Source organism: Saccopteryx leptura, chromosome 7 (assembly GCF_036850995.1).
Source record: "Saccopteryx leptura isolate mSacLep1 chromosome 7, mSacLep1_pri_phased_curated, whole genome shotgun sequence".
Taxonomy (NCBI): domain Eukaryota; kingdom Metazoa; phylum Chordata; class Mammalia; order Chiroptera; family Emballonuridae; genus Saccopteryx; species Saccopteryx leptura.
The window spans coordinates 72,511,152-72,533,334 of NC_089509.1; the positions used below are offsets into that span (position 1 = coordinate 72,511,152).

Genomic DNA, 22,183 nt, shown 5'->3' on the forward strand with positions numbered 1-22,183 from the left:
AAAAACATCCTGTTTTATTATTCAGAATTTCAGGTGTGGTAAGAGGTAGGGGAAGTAAAGAGAAGTGTTGGGTGAGACAAGATATGAATATATTTTTAACACAAGATATAGTTATTAATATAAATAATATCAAATAGTATAGCAATGAGTAACTGTAAGCTTTAGAAAAATAAGAAGTGCTTTATCAAATGGTCTTTAAAATTTGCCAGAAGTACAGTGTTAACAAAATATTTTGGCAATAAAAAGATATTTTTATTATTGAGGCATAATATAATTGGGTCATTTTACAACATAAAACCTAAATTTTAGTTTTACTTGTCTAATAATTAGAAATAAAAGATATAACATCTTGTAATAAAGGATATCCATGGTCTAGAAAACCATTTTTAATGGCATTAAAAAGTGTTATGTATTTTTCAATGAGTCCCCTTTATGTTGATGCGAGTAGAGAATCTGGAAAAAGAGCAGAAGGAAGAAAGAATGTAGTATTGGTGAGAATGTGAAAAGCGAAGGGAAAGCTTGTGCACTGTGGTAGGAATTACCCTGGTGCAGCCTCTGAGGACAGTATGGAGATTCCTCAAATAAATAAAATAGAATTATCATATAATCCAGCAATTTCACTACTGGTATGTATCCACAGAAACAAAATCACTAATTCAAAAAGATATCTGCACTCCCATGTTCACTGCAGCATTATTCACAATAGCCAAGACATAAAAACAAATTAAGTACCAATGAACAAATAAATGGTTAAAATATAATATAACTGACAGCTTTTAGAGCTACACACTTAGCCTTTGTTGCTCAAACTTTCTTTTCCAGAACCTCTTCTTTTATGACTGCAGGAGACCTCACCTGTCTCTGTGGTCATTTATCAGAGAGAGTTCTTTTGTTTCTTTGCCCTGAATTATTATTGTTTTCCTAGGGTCATTTTTTATATGTTTCTCTCAATTCTTGTGAATTAGATTTTTCTCTATACCTACAGCTCCTTGATTTAATGTTTATATTTAAGAAGTTCTAAATAGATATTTCTCCAAAGAAGATAAACAGGTATGCAATAAACACCTGAAAAGATGCTCAACATCATTGATCATTAAAGAAACAAAAATCAAAATCACAAAAGGATACCACACACACTGTAAGGAGAGCCATAATGGAAAGTCAGACAAGTTTTAGTAAGGATATGGAGAAATTAGAATCCTCATTCATTGCTGGGGGAAATTTTAAAAATCTCTTTAGGAAAAAGTTTTACAGTTCCTTAAAACACTTAACACAGAGTTACCATATGACAAACCAACTTTACTCTTAAGTATATACTCAAGAAATGAAACATATGTTCACGTAAAAATGTGTAGAGGAATGTTTATAACAGCATCATTTACAATAGCAAAAATGTGGGATTGAATTAAAGCAGTGGCAATGGAAACAGAAAGAAGTGGATGGATATGATTGAAAAAGTCTTAGCAGTAGAATCAACAACTTAACTGATAAGGATATAAGACAGGGGTCCCCAAACTTTTTACACAGGGGGCCAGTTCACTGGCCCTCAGACCATTGGAGGGCTGGACTATAAAAAAAAAACTATGAACAAATCCCTATGCACACTGCACATATCTTATTTTAAAGTAAAAAACAAAACGGGAACAAATACAATATTTAAAATAAAGAACAGGTAAATTTAAATCAACAAACTGACCAGTACTTCAATGGGAACTATGCTCCTCTCACTGACCACCAATGAAAGAGATGCCCTTTCTGGAAGTGCAGCGGGGGCCGGATAAATGGCCTCAGGGGGCTGCATGCGGCCCGTGGGCCGTAGTTTGGGGACCCCTGATATAAGAGGTGAAATAAAGGGGTTAAGATTATTTAGACTTCTAGGTGATTTACAGATTTCTGGCTTAGGCAACAAATGGATGGTGTTCCTATTTAAAAACAGAAAAACATGGAGGAAATAGATTTTTGTAGAGAAAACCAAGAGTGTAGTATGGGATACTTCAATCATTCTAAGATATAAGAGAGCAGACATCAAAAATTTACTCCTTCTTTTTAGTTACCTAAAGTATTTTTTACTAACAAACATTTAATCAACAGGCTTTTCACTTCTATTTTCCAATCACATCAAGAATTTTGTTATATAGTATACATAAAATGTTTTCTATTTTAATTCAATTAGCAGAATTATAAGTTTTGTGCACAATATCGCATTGAATAAAGATTAAATTTTAATATGCAAATATTTAATATTGGATTTTCCTCTATAGCAACATAAAAATACTTTTTAGATAATTGTCTGTGTAAGAAGAAAATGGAAAAAAGTAAAGCTTAAATAGTTTCATTTTTTTTCAATCCTATAACCAAGGTTGATTTATGTAGTTACAGGCTAGAACTAAAATTACATGCCCATGCAATTACTATGGGAAAAAAATAAATCTTTTTAAATTTCCTGTCTAGAGCTATTGAGCCAGGGTGAAGACTTTTCTTCTTGACTTGTAAAGACTTGAAATTCCTTTCACATTGATCTATATTTAAATGTCATTTCTCTTTTGATTATACAAGCATAGGTAATAAGTATTCTCAATTCTTTTTTGCATCATGTACCACGTTTTATGTTTAGTAATGGTAATAAAAATGCTTAAATACATACTTTTAGATCTTTTAAGAGAAAAATATTTTTCAGAATTGCATATTGCTCACATCAATTTGTTTTATTTCCTGTTGAACTGTATCACAAAACACCTTTTCTGAAAAACATAGAAGACCTTGAAAGTATAACTGAAATTTTCCTTTGTTAAAAATTTCTTAATATTTGTCATTATTATAATGTGCTCATAAAGTTGCACATCTTTGTAAAAATATAAACTGGGATACAGTGCATGATTTTTGAAGAACTTTGGATATCGTATCTTTGCTCCCTAGCCTTTGAACAGAAATAAAGCTACAGTTTGTATAACATGTGCTCAGTTCTTATTTTGTGCTGGGAACTGTCACACATATTAATTGATTGAACGTCCTCTATTATGCACATGAAGAAGGCAAAAAAACAGAAAGGATGAGTAACTTAATCAGAGTCACCAAGGTAGAATTAGGCAAAGGTGAGACTCATACCCCACTCGTCTGCCTCCAAAGTCTAGAAGAAAGCATACTAATTATTTTTAATAGCTAGAAAAGTATAAGATAAAAATAACAAGTTGACCTTAAAAATACTTTATTGATATATTGTTAAAGGAGAAAAACATTGAGTTTGTTAATATGATAAATTAACAATATTATTTCTTCATGGCTCTTTTCCCTCTTAGCTTTCTGAAGTCAAAATTTGGAACAAGTGACTCATAATGCAAATGGCATGACCATTAGGTAATTGTTTTCTCCAAAATGTTCAAAACTATTGTGAAATTAGTTTTTAGCTGAATTAATATTCCAGTAAATAAAATGAAAGGAGTAGAAATTCAAGTCTAAATGTGAACTTCTCTGTAGATTAATACTCTAAAGATGAATAATTTATATAATTGTTTATTTATTGTTATTAAAAATCCAACTAAGCCTGACCAGGCAGTGGCACAGTGGATAGAGCCTCGGACTGGGATGCCGAGGACCCAGGTTTAAGACCTCAAGGTCACCAGCTTGAGCGCGAGCTCATCTAGTTTGAGCAAAGCTCACCAGCTTGCACCCAAGGTCGCTGGCTTGAGCAAGGGGTTACTCGGTCTGCTGAAGGCCCATGGTCAAGGCACATATGAGAAAGCAATCAATGAACAACTAAGGTGTCACAATGAAAAACTGATGATTGATGCTTCTCATCTCTCTCTGTTCCTGTCTGTCCCTATCTATCCCTCTCTCTGACTCTCTCTGTGTCTCTGTAAAAAAAAAAAAAAAAAAAATCCAACTAAGTGGCAATAAATAAAATTGCATCAAACCAAAGAATATCTCTCAGTAAAAGAAAATGCTGAGAGCTAGAATGTAGTCAGGCTGGAGAAGTAGCAATAGTTACCATGGAGGCAAATAGAAACAGATAGAAAAGGCCACAACACATCTAACTTAACACCTCAACTTGCTCCTCCCTAATTACTTCATACCGACATCCCATTGCTTTAAAGGCATTCTGTGCTGGTTTATTGTAAGAGCACAATGACATATCATTAGGTTTCAGGTTTTCACAGCTACTGTGTAAGTTTTTAGTGTGATTTTTCTTGTTAATCTTCTTTGGGTTTCTGCATTAAGTAAAAAATATAAATTGAACTAGGCAATCATAACTACAGACTGCTAATTTTTAAAATATAAAATTTCAGATATTTTCTCAAAATTAAGGAAGAATAAGTTTCTAACAATATATTCAAAAGAAAAAAATGTTCTGGGTCCAAAATTTACAAGTAAGCACGATCATTTTTAAGAAAGAAATCTTTACTTTTTTACACTCACAATAGTTTAAAGAACCCATTAAGTAGAAATGCAATAATTAGAAACAAACAAAAAAGGTTGTTTTTATTCCTTATTGATTGGTTCCTAATATAAACAATGGATTCACTACAGTAACTTCATGTGCATATTTTAAATGAGATCACAAATTGAAGAAATGTTCCACAAATCTAATCTGTTAGGTTATGGACTATAGCCACAGAATATCTATAATCATTTACATATATTCCCAATTTTTTAGCTAAATATCCATACTTTCATAGTATAGTTGAGATTTCTTTTAATTTTGAAACTCCTTAGCAATCACTTTCTATGGCTAAAAGATGTCTAATGCATCACAAATACTAAAATATTGAAGTGAATATATATTTCAAAATTATAAATAAGAAAACTTTTATTTCTCTCAATTGCATTATGTTAATAAAACCTATCTTTTCTGGCACATTGGTTTATTTAAGCATGTAGTCTTCATAAAACTGAATTGGTTTAACTTATTGAGCACCTCATTATATTATATCATTTTTATTTGGTGATTCCCAGTGCAAGTAGTTGGAGCAATAAAAATAAAATGATATGCAGAAGTAATGAACTGTGTCACTACAAACAAGTATTTATGTACATTTCCTCATACAAATGTTCAGTTCTCATCAAAAATGCAAAATTTTCTTGTCACTTTTCCTGTCCTATGATGCCAATAATTAACTTCTCATAAGATGGCATTTTGGCACTATTTTAGAAATAGAAGTATTGATAGTGACAATAATCAATATAACACACTATAACTACTCAATTTTCCCTGTAGCCTTTGACTGTGAAAATACCATTATGCACCCAATAAATTGGACCACATGAATCTCAGTATCCCCTTTTCTCTCATTCCCTAACTATAACCATTTCCAAAATCCCTTTCCTAAACAGGTCTGAATCTGTCCCTTCTTCTATAGCCACACTGCCACTGCTTTAATTCAGATTTATACCAGTTTTCACTGGATTAAGTTTCTTAACCAGCCTCCCTCCCTGCTTCCTCTGCCATCCTATCTATTCTCCACTTTTGTGCCAGAGTAATCTTTTGTTTTTGTTTTTGTTTTGAGAAGCAAAAGCCAAGTTTATTTATTCATTTCTTGCACTTGACATACTACTCCACAACATCCTTGGCCTGAGACTTGTTGCCGTAATCCTTAACCACCACACAACTGCAACCAACCACTTTACGGGGTTTTCCCTGGAGACTTTAGAGGCCTACCCATCCCCCTAGTTTCTTGTTGTCATCAACCTTAATTAGGTTCATTTGGTGTTCAGCACAAAGGACCTCCACCAACTTCACATACACAGGCTCATCATAGTTGGATGCAAGCACACAAAGGTGTGCTTGGCACCTCTTCCTATGTTTCCTGTACAACAGTACAACAGGTGCCATTCAGAATTTTGGGGTTAACACTATGAATTTCATGCTTTCTTCCTTTGGTTGCAGTTTTGTTCTCGTTGGTCCCAACCCACAATATTGAAATTGGTACACACACTTGTCTAAGGCTTTGACAGCTTAGCATATTCCTCCTGTTAAACCATCGTGGATGAGGGTGGTTTTCAGCACCTCTTATAAAGCAGTATTAACATTCATTACACCTCACACAGCAATGCTTTCCCCCACCATGGTGGGGGGTTCGATGGAGCTGAATCTTGAACATGCACCCAAACGTCTACCTTCGCACAACTCGGCGATGGCTGGGAAAAAGAGCCAGGGTATCTTTCTAAAGTTCAAAATTATTCATATTGTCCTATTATAAAATCCACCAATGACTCTCAGTTGCTTTCAGGATAAAATCTAAATGTTTTAGCAATTCTTCATGGCTTTCTTGTTATGCTCCTTACTTGACTATCCAATCTCATCTCCCATCATCTCACAATGCCTAATAATATAGCACCACTTGAAATTAATTCCACAGGAGCAGTGCTTTCTGATGCTTTCATGTGCCTGGAAGACTCAGTTCCAACAAACACTCTCTTCAGGGCCTCCTATAGTCCTTTTGTCTGGGCTCAGTGAGTTCTGTCTCCTTCAGACCCTGCACCTACACAGTTGCACATTCCACCACACTGCAGTGTGCTTGTTTTCTCCTCTAGACTCTGCTTTCTGACTGTATGCTCCTATTAGACAAACTGGTTTTCAATTTCCACATAATATACTCAATATACAGCCACATGGATACTGTTCTATACAACCTAGACTTTTTAGGACTATCTGGTTTCATTATATATATTGGCATAAGTACAGAATAATATTTTAGAGATGCTGCTTCCTCTTTTTTAATATATAAAAAAAGATGATAAACATAGACTTAACTGGAAATGAGTCTGAGGAAAAAATTAAAACCATATGCTGTGGTCCTTTATGGTAAATAAAAATAACAACATTCTCAGGTTTAAAAAAAAATCAAAAGTTATATATTTCTTATTGTTAGTAGTCCTCTGGCTATAGGCCAGAACTTAGGCTGACTTCTCTCTCAATTTATACAAAAATATTCCATTTTCTTTTTACTGTAATTGCCAATTAAGATTATCCATTTATCCAGGGGAGGAAAGACATCAACTGGCTCTTTTGCACTCCCAATGAGTTTGAAGGAACTCAATTCTCAGTTGCAGTTTCCTACCTCTTCTTTCCAGTGACAATAGAGAAACACTAGGCCACAGGGGTGATGACACAGCCCTCAATCAAAGCAGCTGCTATTTGTCTAATTTTGAGAGAAAATCCTAAACTCTTAATTTGTATTTGTCTCATTCTCAACTCTCCCACTTTCCAATAAGTCACATCAATATTAAATGTGTCACTTAACTGAGCTCTGCGTCATTATATTGTATAATATAGAGTATTATGTGATATATTATATATTATGTATACCATATAGTAAATATGCATTAAGTATATTCTATTACATAATGTAATATACATATCATATGGCATATATATATTTATTATATTCATCTCCACCCCTCTTCCCTAACCTTTTTTGAGTTTAGAGCTAGAAGAGGATAGAATATGAAAGTTTCCCAAATGGTATGCTTCCAATAGGTTACAGGTAATATGTGAGCAACAATATTGATCACCTCAGGCTTTGAGGCAAGCAGAGCTTGGGCTGGAGTAACTAGAATCCCAGAAGTCGGTTGCCTCTAACCTTGAGCAGCCTCTTCCTTTTCTTATATGCCACGTTATTATTCACTATGGGTGTTATAACATGGAAAAGTTTGGGGAAGCACTATAATATGCACTCATATGTACAACAACAAATCTCTAGTGTACAGATCCTTTTCTTCTTCTAAACTTGTATTCCCTATCTTACTGGCTTGTATCACCTCCCAGTCTGTCACCCAGGTTAGAATATAAATCATACATGACTTCCTTCTCTCTCACATCACCCTTCTAATCATTGTCAAGTTTAACTTCTAAGTATTTTCCCAATTAATTTGCTCTTTTCCATCCATACCTCCACTACTAAAATCTCCTCATCATCATCTGTCATATGGAATATGACTCCCTAAATGGTCTTCTGGTCTTTAGTTTTGTCAGTTTCAAAATTATCCTCTACAAAGCCAACTTTCTAAAACTAAACCTGACCATAGCACATTGCTAAAATAAAGCCCATGCTTCTCAAAACTGGATCAATACATTTATTTCATCTCATATTTAGATAATCCCAGAAGTATCACATGGTTCATATTCCACTAGTTTCAAGCAACTCTTTTTCATCCTTATGCAGTGATGTAGGGTAGGCTTGGGGAAGAAAGGGGCTATAGGTAGAATCCTAATTTGTAACATTTGAAAATTTGCTATGTCCCAAAGACCCTACCATGGCCAACTTCAAGCTCGTAACACAGCACCTCTGAACATGGACTTGGGAAGAGATGCAGAGCAGCACATAATTATACAGCCATTTCACCGCACAGTTACAACAGACACAAAACCTTAAGAGCATAGATATGTTTAAGAGCATGGGTAATAGTAAAATGGAACGAAATATTTAAGACGTGAGGAGTTTTTAATGTTTATTATGTTTGCTTTTAATATAATTTATTGAACTGCAAGTTCATATAATCTAATTTTAATAATGGCTGTGTGTAACAAGCAGCTCAAAAAATTCCTGAAACTTTAACAACCAACTCTTGCCAGCCAAGATGAGCTAGCTCTAACAAACCACGGCCTTTATGCCTTTACTCAAATGGATTCTATCATATTCAATCCTCCAGCCTCTTTCCTGACTAGCCAAAGGCTTCTCCTCCCTTAAGGCAGAGTTTCTCAAGCGTGACCATGAACCACCTGCATCAAATCCCCTGGAGTGGTTCTTAAAATGCAGGATTCTGGGTTCACCTCCCAGATCTGTTAAATCTGAAATTACCTGGAAGCTTGCAATACTGTAGTTTAGAAGCTAGCTTGCTAGGAGTCTGAAGCACACTAAAGTTTGAGAACTATTTGTTTAAACTACTTTTCCGCTAAGATGTCATATCACTCAGGAAGTCCTGTCTGACTCACTCATAGGAGGGCAGGATGGGGAATAAACAAGCAAAGTCACAGTGGCCTAAAACAGTGTGACGGGACCTGCAGGGAGTTCAGCAAGCCTGTCACCTAAAAGGTGAGAAGAGTAAGTTGGGAAACATAGGTCTAGAGAAGATTTTAAGAATTATCCCATGAGAAACCTTTCATTCCATACTGGGGACATTGGACTTTGTTTAAAAAAAACAGTGAAAAATAATTGAAGGCTCTGAATCCAAAGAGCGACAACTGTTGGGAAGAAATTTTTTTCCTCTTCCCAACAAACAAGGGTTCTTTTAGTTGGTCCAATAATCAAATTGATTTAAGACAGATTAACCAAAGAAAACTAAATTTAATTTTGTACATTCAGGAACCCCACATACATAAAAGGCTTCAAGACAGAAAGGGAAAATGAAGTATATGTGCATCTTGAGTCAAGGAATGAGATAGAGGCCTGGGGCTTCAAAGGGGAAAAGGTAATTCATGGGACAAGAAGAACAACAGATGTTCAGTAATTAGATGGTTGCCCTGCCATATAAGTCATAAACTTTATCTCTGGTAATAGCTCCTTTTGAATGGAAGGCCCCCAAGTTAAATTCTCTAAAGGAAAGGCAAAAGTTTCTCTTGAGCCAGAAACACCTTGAAGAGGCCTGTTCTGAACCTCCTCACAACCAATTTGAAAAAGCATTTCAACCTTCTTCTTTCTTATGTAAACTTCAATAAATCAGTGAAAAGAATAAAACCATTTTAAATAAAGTTATATGGATTTTTTTTCTGAGAATGATTACGATCCTGCATATTTTATCAATATGAGAAATTATCTCCCACAAAAACAAAAAGAAACAAAAGAAAAACAAGTTCTAATTCTTTTATTAATTATATAATTCTTTAGATAATCTCTCTTTGAGCAAGATGGATGACAAAAGGCCAAATAATTTCTGTTCTTTTGGTTAGATCTTCTCCTCTGGATCTGTTGACCCTGGTTAGCACCACCAGTACCACTGTTACTCCCTACTTTTATAGTCAAGTTCAAACACCCTTCCAGTGGCTATCTTACCCCTGCACTCCCAGTGCTTAAATCTTCTAAAAGGCATAATAAAATGCTAAGTGAAAGCAAGAGGGAAGCAATGAATCACAAAAAGCATTTAACAAAAAGAATCTCAGCTTACAAAATGATATATCCTAAAACTCTCTTAGTGTAAGGAATGGATATAAATTTACTTCGAAATTCAGACACTAAATAATTTCACAAGTATTATTACATATCTATGTAAAAATAAGTAGAGAACTACAGTCCAATTGTAATGTGCTTCATGGCAGCGAGCTAACTTCATTGAACAGATAATTTACTTGTTCCAGCTCTCCTGTTTTGCAACACCTGAAATTCAAATTTGTACCTCAACAATACTGCAAATGATCACTTCAGAGAGATATATGTGGAAGAGCTGGAAACAGAAGTACCTTAAAATATAGAAATGTATGAATATCTATTCTTTTTTTCCTTAAGGAATGCTTATTTCTTTCCAATGTTATTTAAATGCAAGTATTATCTATGTCCCAACTCCTTGAACATTCTAAGATCATGATAAACATTAGCACCTTTAAACCTCCGGTCTTTTCATTCATTAAATCTTTCTCCAGCATAGTGATTTATATACAGTAAAACTTGAATAAATAAATTTTTAATAAATGAATTTAAGAATTCTAAACATGATTGTTTGAAAAAAATATGTTCATGAGAATTTTCCCATTTTATATATAAAAGTGAAGTTTTGAAATTCTACCTTTGTCATTTGGGGTACAGACAAAGAGAGTTCCATGGCTCTCACTAGTACTTACTTACTAAACCTCATTTATTTGAAATCACTGTAAGATTCCAGACATGCATCTAGTCCTTTTATTGTGATTTTAAAAAGCAGATTTTGTGAGATTATAAAAATAATTTCTGGTTAAATGTAAAGAAGTTCTCACTAATTCACAGAGGATGCCTTTAATCAAAAACGTAATTTTGGTGGGAGTTTTATATGCTGCATCTGTTAAAATACCATATCATCTTAAGTTCTATTTAAAATAGTTTAAAAGTTGGGAGAAAAGTCTAAAACTATGCTGCATACATTATAAGGGTGTACATGAATCTAAAAAAATTTAATTTAAAATTTTTCATAGTGTAAAAAGAAAAGATTTCTCCACCTCCTTTGTTTTTACCATTTTCTTTAGAAGACTTGAAATTATAAATGTTTTCTCTGTCTCTTTGCAGTGTAAGTAAATCTTTTTAGAAGCTTAATGGGCCCTTTGCACCCTAGGAAGGTCTTTCTGGCAGGCCTCAGAGCCATCCCTTTGGAAATGTGAACATCAGGATGGTTGATGCTTTGTAACCTGTGGGGGGTGAGGGGGTATAGATAAGGTGCCTGCCTCTATGTTGTGATTTCCTGCTTATCAAGAAGATAAATATAGTTTTCTTTTTATTTTGATAAAGACAAGTAACATGTAATAAATTATATCTTCGTATCTTTGTAACCATATAAAAAAACCTAGAATTTCTTTTTGTGTTTCCAATCTCTTTAGCATTTTGTCTATGATGCACATCACAGTCTGATTTTTACAATAATAAAACTGTTTCATTGTTTTCTACACTTGGTGGAGAGGATTTGCTAGGTTGGCAGGAGATTTCACTTTTAATTATACTTCCCTACCAAGATCCAAGTGGAGTTGAGGAGAAAGAAAAAGCTATGTTAAAACAAGAAGACTAAGTAAAATAAAACAATGAGACTAAAGCATTGAAAATGTTTCTTGTCTATTAAAAATGGATTAAATGCCATGTACTTATGCTGGCAAGGACAGATTTTACAGAATTAATGTGCTAAAACTGGATGTAGGAAAGCAGAATTTGAAAAGCTCAGAGAATTCAGAGCTTTCCTTTCAGCTAAATCCATCTGTGTAGGTTAATAAAAGGAAATTCAATAGTTCTCACATCAAAGCAACCTATTTATTTCAATGAGAACTAGAAAGGAATTAAACAACATGCTAATAAAAATATTTAATTGATCAACGTTGGGAGGGGAAAATCCTCAAAGAATTAGAAAGGCAAAGGAAATGCCGTCATCAATTAATATATCAAAAGCTCACTGTAAGAATGGTCTACAAAAATTTATTATAAATTAAGAACTCACATAAAGTGAACTTCTATTATCTGTATTATAACTAATTAACACTTGATTCTATTTTACATCATCTTGTCTACCACAAGAAGAAAATTTATTGAAGATCAAAGCATCACCCATATGCTTCTTCAGTATCAAAGTATTGCCCGTATAATTAGGAACTTCAGATTTACAAGCAAGGAATTCTAATCAAATAAACCCACCAAGAAAGCTTTAACAATTCCCTCAGCCTCACTAAACTTTAGGCAGGTTTCTTCCTGACTCTAGGCCTTAGCCTTTCCTAGGGCACTTTCTTTACTAAACGTGTAATTATAAATTTTTTTTCTGCCTCTCTGAGGCCTAAATCTTTTCAAAGGCCTCTTGCCAGATTATAACCCAGGAATACCTTTCTCACAGACCTGGAAGCCATTCTTTTGAACTGTAATCACCAAGGAAGATGGCTAACTTCTTTGATAAACACCAATTAGCAAACACAAACACCCTAATCAGAAGAAAAAATATTTACAAACTCAAGAAATAACTGACTATGCTTAACATGTCCCATTGATCAACTGCCCTCTAACATTCTCCAGGACTTTTCCACTAGCTTACTTCAGTGCCTAAGTCCTCCTGCCTTTTGTGTTAGTGCAGTTGAGTTCAAACGTAGTTCTGCTCTCACTATTCTATTGCAATAGACTTATCTAATATCTTCTTTGCCACTTTATCTTTGCCCAGAGCAATTTTTGCTCTAACAAAGCCTTTCTTTGAGATTTCTTAAAATCTCTACCAGAAACAAATAAATTAAATAAAGCTTAAGGAATAAACAAAGATTAAAGAAGATTAAAAAATATTTAATCATTTATTTTCTTTTATTTATTTTTGTGTGTGACAGAGTCAAAGAGAGGGACAGATAGGGACAGACAGGAAGGGAGAGAGATGAGAAGCATCAAATCTTCATTGCAGCACCTTAGTTATTCACTGATTGCTTTCTCATGTGCCTTGGGGGGGGGGGGGTATAGCAGAGTGAGTGACCCCTTGCTTAAGCCAGTGACCTTGGGTTCAAGCTGGTGAGCTGTGCTCAAACCAGAGGAGCCCGCACTCAAGCTGAGACTTCAGGGTTTCCAACCTGGGTCCTCTGCGTCCCAGTCCAACGCTCTATCCACTGTGCCACCGCCTGGTCAGGAAAATAATCAATTATTTTCTTTATGGTTCAAAATGAATTTTCTTGATTGTAGACAACATAGATACATATTATAGATTATAACACATTATGTATATTTATATACTGCTCACAAAAAATAGGGGATATTTTATGCTTCATATTTATTTTGAAAATATTCCCTAATTTTTGTGAGCAGTGTATATTGAAGGGGGCCAAATAGGACACCTCTAAATATGCCTCTTTGGCATAAGGCTTATTTTGAGCTTGAAGCAACTGAGAAAATGCTCTCAGAACAGATATTAATATCCCTTTTGTAAACGGCATTTACGTATATAAAGAAATTTGCATTTGTAAAGTTGTCTCCCTCTCCTGTACCAGGAAAGAAGACGATTCTTAATTTAATTTAATTTAAATTCTTATTTTAAATCTCAAATTTAAGGGCGAGTTTTTATCCTGTTAAAATTATTTAGTAATTAGAGGAGTCAAGATGGCCATGCAGTAGGCAGACATTCCAACTCCCACATCCCAGAACCAAAGTGGATTACTGCTTAATTTTGAGAATAGTCGTCTTGAAATACCAACTTTGGACTAAACTAAGAGGATTCTACAGCCAAGGACCACCAGAGAACCCACACTGAGACTTGTAGGAAAGGCGGAGACACAGAAAGAGCTGCCCGGCTCCCAGGAACAAGCAGCGCCAGGGAGGAACTCTTGCGGTGGGGAGGAGTGCCCAGAGAATTGTGAGTTGTGGGTCCTTAGCCCCAGAACTGGAGTCCCAGCCTGGAGCCCTGGAGCCTGGCAGGGGTGAACGGACTGTATTTAGCTGAGAAGAAGCCTAAATACTGTTTGAGAGAAGGAGACAGAACTCTCGGACCCAGGCTCCATACTAAAGAGACAGCATGTAGAACCTCGCTCACAGCCACCTGCCCAGGGCTTCGGGAGCGGGGAGCACTGGGAGGACTGGAGTTGCCAGGGGAAAATGTGGCCTCAGAGCCACAGGGGGAGACACTTTGAGGGATAGACACACTAACTCCTGGGCTGAATCACACCCCAAATCTAAGGTGAACATTATTCCTCAGAGCTGCAACACCAACAAAGGGAAGAAATTATCCCATCCACCGTAGGCTCTGCGGCTCTAGTCAGAACAAAGAGGCACTTAGAGGCAGGCAGCACATTAGGGACACAAGTAGTGAGTGCTGAGGTATGAGCTACACCGCCCCTCCACACTGCTGAGTGCTCATTGGGGGCAGAGGGGGTGAGCCTGGGCAACTGCAGGGGGCAGTCCACGCCCATGCACATGGTCTAGCTCACAGAGGCGGGGGCTGCTGCAAAGGTCGGAGTGAGCATGTAAACCCGACCAGGAGACTGCAGAGGCACTCAGAGCACGGTTGCACGCAGCCCGGCTCGTTCCCCCCAGCCGTGGTGGCTGCTGCTATGGAGGTCCGAGCTCACACGCAATCCTGCCTCCACCTGGAGGCAGAGGGAGCCCAGATGACAGCAGAGGTGGTCCGAGTGGCTGCACATGGGCTCGCCCGCAGAGGCAGAGGCCGCCAGCAGCAACTGAGTTTGGGGCGACAACAGAAGTGATCTGAGCAGCTATGTGCAGAGCCGCCCATGAAAGCAGAGGCAGGAGCGTCTGCTGTGGAGGTCCGAGCTCACGTGCAATCATGCCTGCAGTGTGAGCCCGCCCCTGGCGGCGGCAGAGGCCCAGGCAACAGCAGAAGCAGTTTGAGAGGCCGTGTTCAGGCCCATCTGCAGAGGCAGAGGCTGCAGCAAGCTGCTGTGGAAGTCCAAACTCGCAAGCAGTTCAGCCCATGGCATGAGCCCGCTCTTGGCAGTGGCTGGGGCCCGGGCGACCTCAGGGAGGGTCCCTGCGGGCACGCAAGAGCCCCCCAAGGCACAGCAGAAGCAGCTGCAGCTGCGAAGGCAGGCTGGCATAGGCAGTGCCCAAACGTCCAAGGCAGCAACGGGGGGGGGGGGGGGGGGGGGGGGCTGACAAACCACATATCAGGAGCACAGAGGCCACACCCACTGGTCCTCTGACACCACACCCTTCTGAGGGCTGAAAAAGAAGAAAAAATAAAATAAAATAAAAATTTTAAAAGCCTGGATAGAAAGACATCTGAGGCTAAGGGGCAAGCACATCCAATACTGTACCTAATCACTGAATTACAGTACTGAGCCCAACAAGTAGCCAGCAGTAAGAGGCAGCAGAAAGCGGATTCAGGGGGACTTGAACTTTCAAAGGAACTTCCCCCAGGCCAAGGGTAGATAAAAGCTAGCCTAGAAGTGCAGCTGATATTTACAGTGGCACCTGGGCCCAGCAGAGGCAGCGACAAGATTTGGATCACTGTAGCTCCAAAAGGGTAGATAAGAGCCAGTCATAGGCAGCGAACCCCATCCATCTGCGCCAGGCTCCAGCCAGGGAGGTCCAGGGCAGGCACATCCAACAGCCAGATACAGAGAGCATCAGTTCAGGACCTAACAACTCATTAGAATGGTAGCTTAAGGAAGGGCTCCTCACACCTGACCCAGCTAAGACATAGAAATGCTGACACAAATAGAAAAAAGAATAGTGATAGCAGCTAAGCAGTCCACAGCAGATTACAAACAACAGCTGATGCCAACCCAAGAAAACCTAGAAGCAACACAACTGAAAATTGGAGGCAGACAATACCAACCCTAGACTCAGCTAGCTACACAAACAACACACCCAAAGAAAAGTATATACACAGACAAAATGAGAAGACAAAGAAATGTAATCCAAATGAATCAACAAGAGAAATCCCCAGAAAAAGAACTGAATGAGATAAAAATAACCAAATTACCAGAAGCAGAGTTTAAAATAATGATTGTTAGGATGCTTAAGATCTTAGAGCAACAATAGATGGGCATAATAAACTCCTAAATAAAGAAATAACAAGCATCAAAAAGGACATTAAAATCATAAAAAAGAACCAGACAGAAATGACAAACACATTATCAGAAATGAAGACTACACTAGAAGCAATTAAAACTAGGCTGGATGAAGCAGAGGCTTGAATCAGTAACCAAGAGGACAAGATAAGCAAAGCACAGAAGCAAAACAGCAAAAACAAAAAAGGATCAAAAATCTGAGGAAACTCTTAGAGAGCTCTGTGACAACATGAAGAGAAACAATATCCACATCATAGGAGTTCCTGAAGAAGAAGAGAAAGAACAAGGGACAGAGAACCAATTTAAAGAAATTATAGCTGAAAATATCCCAAAATTGATACAGGAAAGAGTCACACAGGTTCAAGAAGCAGAGAACTCTATTAAAAAAGAACCCAAAGAGACCCACACCAAGACACATCATAATCAAAATACCAAAGCTAAGAGATAAAGAAAGAATACTAAAAGCTGCAAGGGAAAAACAGTCTATCACCTACAAAGGAACCCCCATAAGGATGACCTCCAACTTCTCAATAGAAACACTTGAGACCTGAAGGGAATGACAAGAAATATCCAAAGTAATGCAGAACAAGAACTTACAACCAAGACTTCTTACCCAGCAACGCTATCATTTAAGATCGAAGAAGAAATAAAAAGCTTCCCAGACCAAAAAACTTCAAGGAATTCATCACAACCAAACCAATGATGCAAGAAATGTTAAGGGGCCTGTTGTAGACAGAACAAAATGAATAGACACTTCTCCAAAAAGGACATACAGATGGCCAATAGGCATATGAAAAAATGCTCAACATCACTAGTCATTAGAGAAATGCAAATTAAAACCACAATGAGATATCACCTCATATCAGTCAGAATGGCACTCATTAACCAAAAAAACCCACATAATAAGTACTGGTGAGGATGTGGAGAAAAGGAAACCCTCCTGCATTGCTGGTGGCAATGCAGACTGGTACAGCCACTGTGGAAAACAGTATGGAGATTCCTCAAAAAATTAAAAATGGATCTGCTTTTTGACCCAGCCATCGCATTTTTAGGAATATATACTAAGAACACCACATCAACAATTCAAAAAGAGAAATGCATCCCCATGTTTATGGCAGCATTGTTTACAATAGCCAAGATCTGGAAACAGCCCAAGTGCCCATCAGTGGATGAGTGGATTAAAAAGCAATGGTACATATACACAATGGAATACTAGGGGGCCATGAAAAAGAAGGAAATCTTACTTTTGCGACAACATGGATGGACCTGGAAACTATTATGTTAAGTAAAATAAGCCAGGCAGAGAAAGAAAAATACCATATGACTTCACTCATTTGAGAAATCCAATGAACAATATGAACTGTGGAACGGAATAGAGACAGAGGTGGGATCAAAGGGTCCAGAGAGAAAGCGGACAGAGGGAAAGGGGATGATAGGATGGGACGAGAGCAGAAAATCAAAACTGAGGGGTAGGGCATTGTGTGGAGGAGGGCACGGGGGATGTGATAGGGAACGGGGGGGGGGAGTATTCAGGGGGACACTAGAATCTATGTATACCCAATAAGTTAAAATAAAATTTAAAAAATTTATTTAGTAATCATGTAGTATTTAATAAATTTTAGTGACACAGAGCAAAGGAATACAGACAGCATATTTAGCCTGAGGGGGATTTTTTTAGTTAGCTCTGCTCTCTTCCTATAAACAGAGACAAAGAGCAAGTCTATTAAACAAACAAAACTACAAAAGAAGGAGTTTTACTAAGATCTGAATGTTTTTCTGCAAGATGACACAAATCAAAACTTCTGATTTTAAAATCATCATTTAACCCATGTATTAAAGTGGTAACATATAGTAATTCTCATTTTCTAAAGATTTTAACATAGAAACTTTTGTTTGCTTGTTTTTGTGTTGGCCACTGTAAGGCCAGTGGCCATTGTGGCCATGGCCATGCAGGTTCACATTGGATTCAGGCAGATGGTAAAGGAACTGTGGAGCCAGAGGGTGGTGGGCCATTTCATTTATTAAAGTCTCACAATGGTGGATGAGCAAACAGGCAGGTAAAACTGCTTCTCTCTTTCTTTCCCAGGACTCACAAGCCCAAACAAGCCAGGGGTGGTGGAGAACCCCTTCCCCCACAAACAATAGCAAACAATCTGCAATTTGCAATTTGCCACCCTGAGGGCAAGCACCCACAGCATTACATAGACTGTACACACATGGTGCTGCCCCGGCTTCATGTACCAATTAGGCAAAATGCAAGCGAGCAAACCTAACACACTTGTAACACACTGGTTTGCCCAACATTCCTACCTTTTAGAGTTGCTTGCTTCACTTCTACATGACAGGTATCCTCCACAATGGTCCCTGTGTGAGAAGTGAGGTGCATAACATATAGACTACAGCAACAGCACAAGTTATACAATTACAATAATTACAAAGGTGCCCTTCATAATGTCTCCCTGAGCACTCTGCCCAAGGTGCTAAGTGGAGGCCCTTCTCAAGCCCCCTACCCAGACAGCAGGTGGGAGGGCCTGTATAGTCTAGGACTGTGTCCATGGAAACTATAAAGTCTCCTAGGTGCATCTCTCCAACTGGATGAGGGCAGCTTCCCAGTGCAGGAGGGCCTCCACCAGAGTTGGACCCCCACTTCAGGGTCTCTCATACTGTTCAAAAGCAGCATGTCCATCAAACAAGGGAGCTGGTGCCTCCCTCTGGTCAGAGTCCCAGGGTCCATTACACTGCTCAGTGATCAGTCCATGATAGACAGTCCAACTGTCTTTACAAATCCCCAAGGTAAAGGTCCATTACAGGCAAGTAGATATATAGTTCTTTATTAACAGATCTTAACACCTCTCTATAAGCACTTTGTCTGTTACCTCAAGCCCCATCCAAACTCTCAGAGGTCCAAGCTCACAGGGCCTGGTGGAGTCACACACATTCAAGGCCTGTGTCACCTTGACAGTTCTCTTATCTGTAGTTGCTGTTGCTCCTGGGTGACCACCGGCCTGGCTCTGAGTCTGCAGATGGCAGCTTCAGCTCAAGTCTCCTCATCTTCAGAAGAGGAGTTGGAAATGCCTGCTCCCCTCAACTCAAAGCCACTCCATTGGCACCAATGCTGCTGTTCCTTTGGCAACCATTTTAGCTTCTGCAGCTGCCAGCTCTTGGTCTGAAGCTGAGACTCAAGCTCTTTAACCCACAGTTGTTTCTCCAACAACTGCTGGTGCCAACATTCAGCTTCCAGGGCAAACTGCAACTCGTGTACCTGTAATTCCTTCTCCAGAAGTCGCTCCAATTCCAGTTGTCGTTGGTGCTCAGCCTTCATCTCACACTGCAGCTCTCAAACCCAGTTGGCCTCCTCTAGGGCTCACTCAAACTCACGCTGTCGCTGGTTCTCAGCCTGTAGCTTGACCTGTAGTTTTCGGGCCTGCAGCTTTTTCTCCAGTGGCCATTGTTGCCACTTCATCTGCAGCTCTTCCTGGAGCTTTTGACGTTGGGCAGCTTTTCACACAGAGCTCTTGCTTTTCTCTCAGGGCTGTAAAAAACAGCCAGCTGACAATCCCCAAAAGGAGAGCCATAGGGAACCATACACTGGAGAGCAACAACCATTCCTCTACCCTATTCCTTAAGGGTGGTGGTGGCTCCATACTGATCTAATCCAAATCCTGCCAGCTGTGCCAGATGTAAGGCTGGGGGACCATGGCCATTCAGGTTCACATTGGATTCAGGCACAAGGTAAAGGAACTGTGGAGCCAGAGGATGGTGGGCCATTCTGTTTATTAAAGTCTCACAATGGTGGATGAGCAAGCAGGCAGGGAAGACCGCTTCCCTCTCTCTCTCCCAGGACTCACAAACCCAAACAGATGGGGGAGGGCTTTCCCCACAAACAACAGCAAACAAGGGCCCCTCCCTAGGGTGGTAGGCAATCCACAATTTGCAGTCTGCCGCCCGCCCTGAGGACAAGCACCCACAGCGTTACATAGACTGTACACAGATGGCACTGCCCCATGCTCATGCACCAATTAGGCAAAGTGCAAGCGAGCAAACATAACACCCTTGTAACACTGGTTTGCCCAACAACCACTGAGCATTTTATTTGATGAGAAAAAAAAATGAGCAATGCTGGAGTAGGTTACTTGATATTTTAATACTTTATGAAAGCAAAAATAAGCAAAAACCCTAGAAAAGAGGCCTTTTATAATATCCTCACTCTTTTTACCAGACAGATCCAAGGACAATAGAGAAAGATTGCCAAGATGCATCAATTTATCTTTTCCATTCTTTTCTTTGACACTTGGGACACTAAATCTTTTTGCCTTTGTGAATAAAGCAATACTTAAATCCTTTGATCCCATAGATTAATTCAGACAAATAAAAGTCCTCTCTTTTCTTCTTTCATAGTTTACTTAAAGCCAGATTCTGATCAAGCTTCTTACTGGGCAGACTGTCTCAGAAGGTTTTCAAAGAAGGCTTCATAGCTCCATTCAAACTAGGCACTAATCATTCACTTTTTTTTTTTTTTTTTTTTTTGCATTTTTCTGAAGCTGGAAATGGGGAGGCAGTCAGACAGATGCCTGCATGCGCCCGACTGGGATCCACCTGGCACACCCACCAGGGGGGGTTGCTTTGCCCAGCCGGGGCAGGGGGTCGCTCTGTTGCGACCAGAGCCACTCTAGTGCCTGAGGCAGAGGCCACAAAGCCATCCCCGGTGCCCGGGCCATCTTTGCTCCAATGGAGCCTTGGCTGTGGGAGGGGAAGAGAGAGACAGAGAGGAAGGAGAGGGGGAGGGGTGGAGAAGCAGATGGGCGCTTCTCCTGTGTGCCCTGGCCGGGAATCGAACCCAGGACCTCAGCACGCCAGGCCGACACTCTACCATTGAGCCAACCGGCCAGGGCCTAGTCATTCACTTTTTTTTTTTTTTCATTTTTCTAAAGCTGGAAACGGGGAGAGACAGTCAGACAGACTCCTGCATGTGCCCGACCGGGATCCACCTGGCACGCCCACCATGGGGCGATGCTCTGCCCACCATGGGGCGATGCTCTGCCCATCCTGGGCGTCGCCATATTGCGACCAGAGCCACTCTAGCGCCTGGGGCAGAGGCCACAGAGCCATGCCCAGCGCCCGGGCCATCTTTGCTCCAATGGAGCCTTGGCTGCGGGAGGGGAAGAGAGAGACAGAGAGGAAAGCGCGGCGGAGGGGTGGAGAAGCAAATGGGCGCTTCTCCTGTGTGCCCTGGCCGGGAATCGAACCCAGGTCCTCCGCACGCTAGGCCGACGCTCTACCGCTGAGCCAACCGGCCAGGGCTCATTCACTTTTAATATTGATCCAGAACCTAAGTCAATTATTAAGAGAAACTCTTACCTGTTGTCTCCTAAATGCCCAAATTTGAAATTCTAGAATAGATGAAAGGTTGATATCAAGGCACAAATGGCAATACCAGATTCATGATTATGTAGTATATATCAGTAAAAATAAAAATAGCAAATCCAAGAACCGAATGAACATTATAGTATTTTACAAATCAAACACCAAATCTCTAATGCAATTAACAAGTTCTGTTTTACTGATGACCACAGACTTATTTTAATTGTCAAAAACATAAGAAAAAGAAAAAGACATTGTGATTTCAGGGTTTGCCACGTCTTGAAATAATCCTTTTCAATAGGTTGGGGTTTCCTAGCTTAAAACTTGATTGATTGTTGCCCTTAGAAAAGCTATCTAAACTAAAAATATTTGGATTTCTGTAATGATGGTTATGAAGAGAACCAATGTCATGCCTCTCTAAAACTGCCTTTTGAAATACTGATTTTAAGCTGTTAAGAAATCAATAGCTTAGAACGAACCTTTGACCCTTCCCTTTCCTGCCTGGGAGATCCAGAGGGTAGGGCCTGTTCCAGTGAGGGAGTCATAGCATGTTCACTTTAGCATAGCAGACAGCTGACCTGTTAACTCCCTCACCCTGCGTTCTATTGTTTTGGGGTCACCTAGCAAGAGTTTGCCTGTCATGTGTATTCTGCCCTTCTTCAACTACCTGTAAAC

The 22,183-nt window shown here is 39.2% G+C and overlaps 1 pseudogene; it reads right to left on the bottom strand.

The window, feature by feature from the left end:
• Positions 1-5,524: 5,524 nt before the first annotated feature.
• On the bottom strand, positions 5,525-6,061 carry LOC136378741 (small ribosomal subunit protein eS12-like; annotated as a pseudogene).
• Between the last annotated feature and the right edge of the window lie 16,122 nt (positions 6,062-22,183).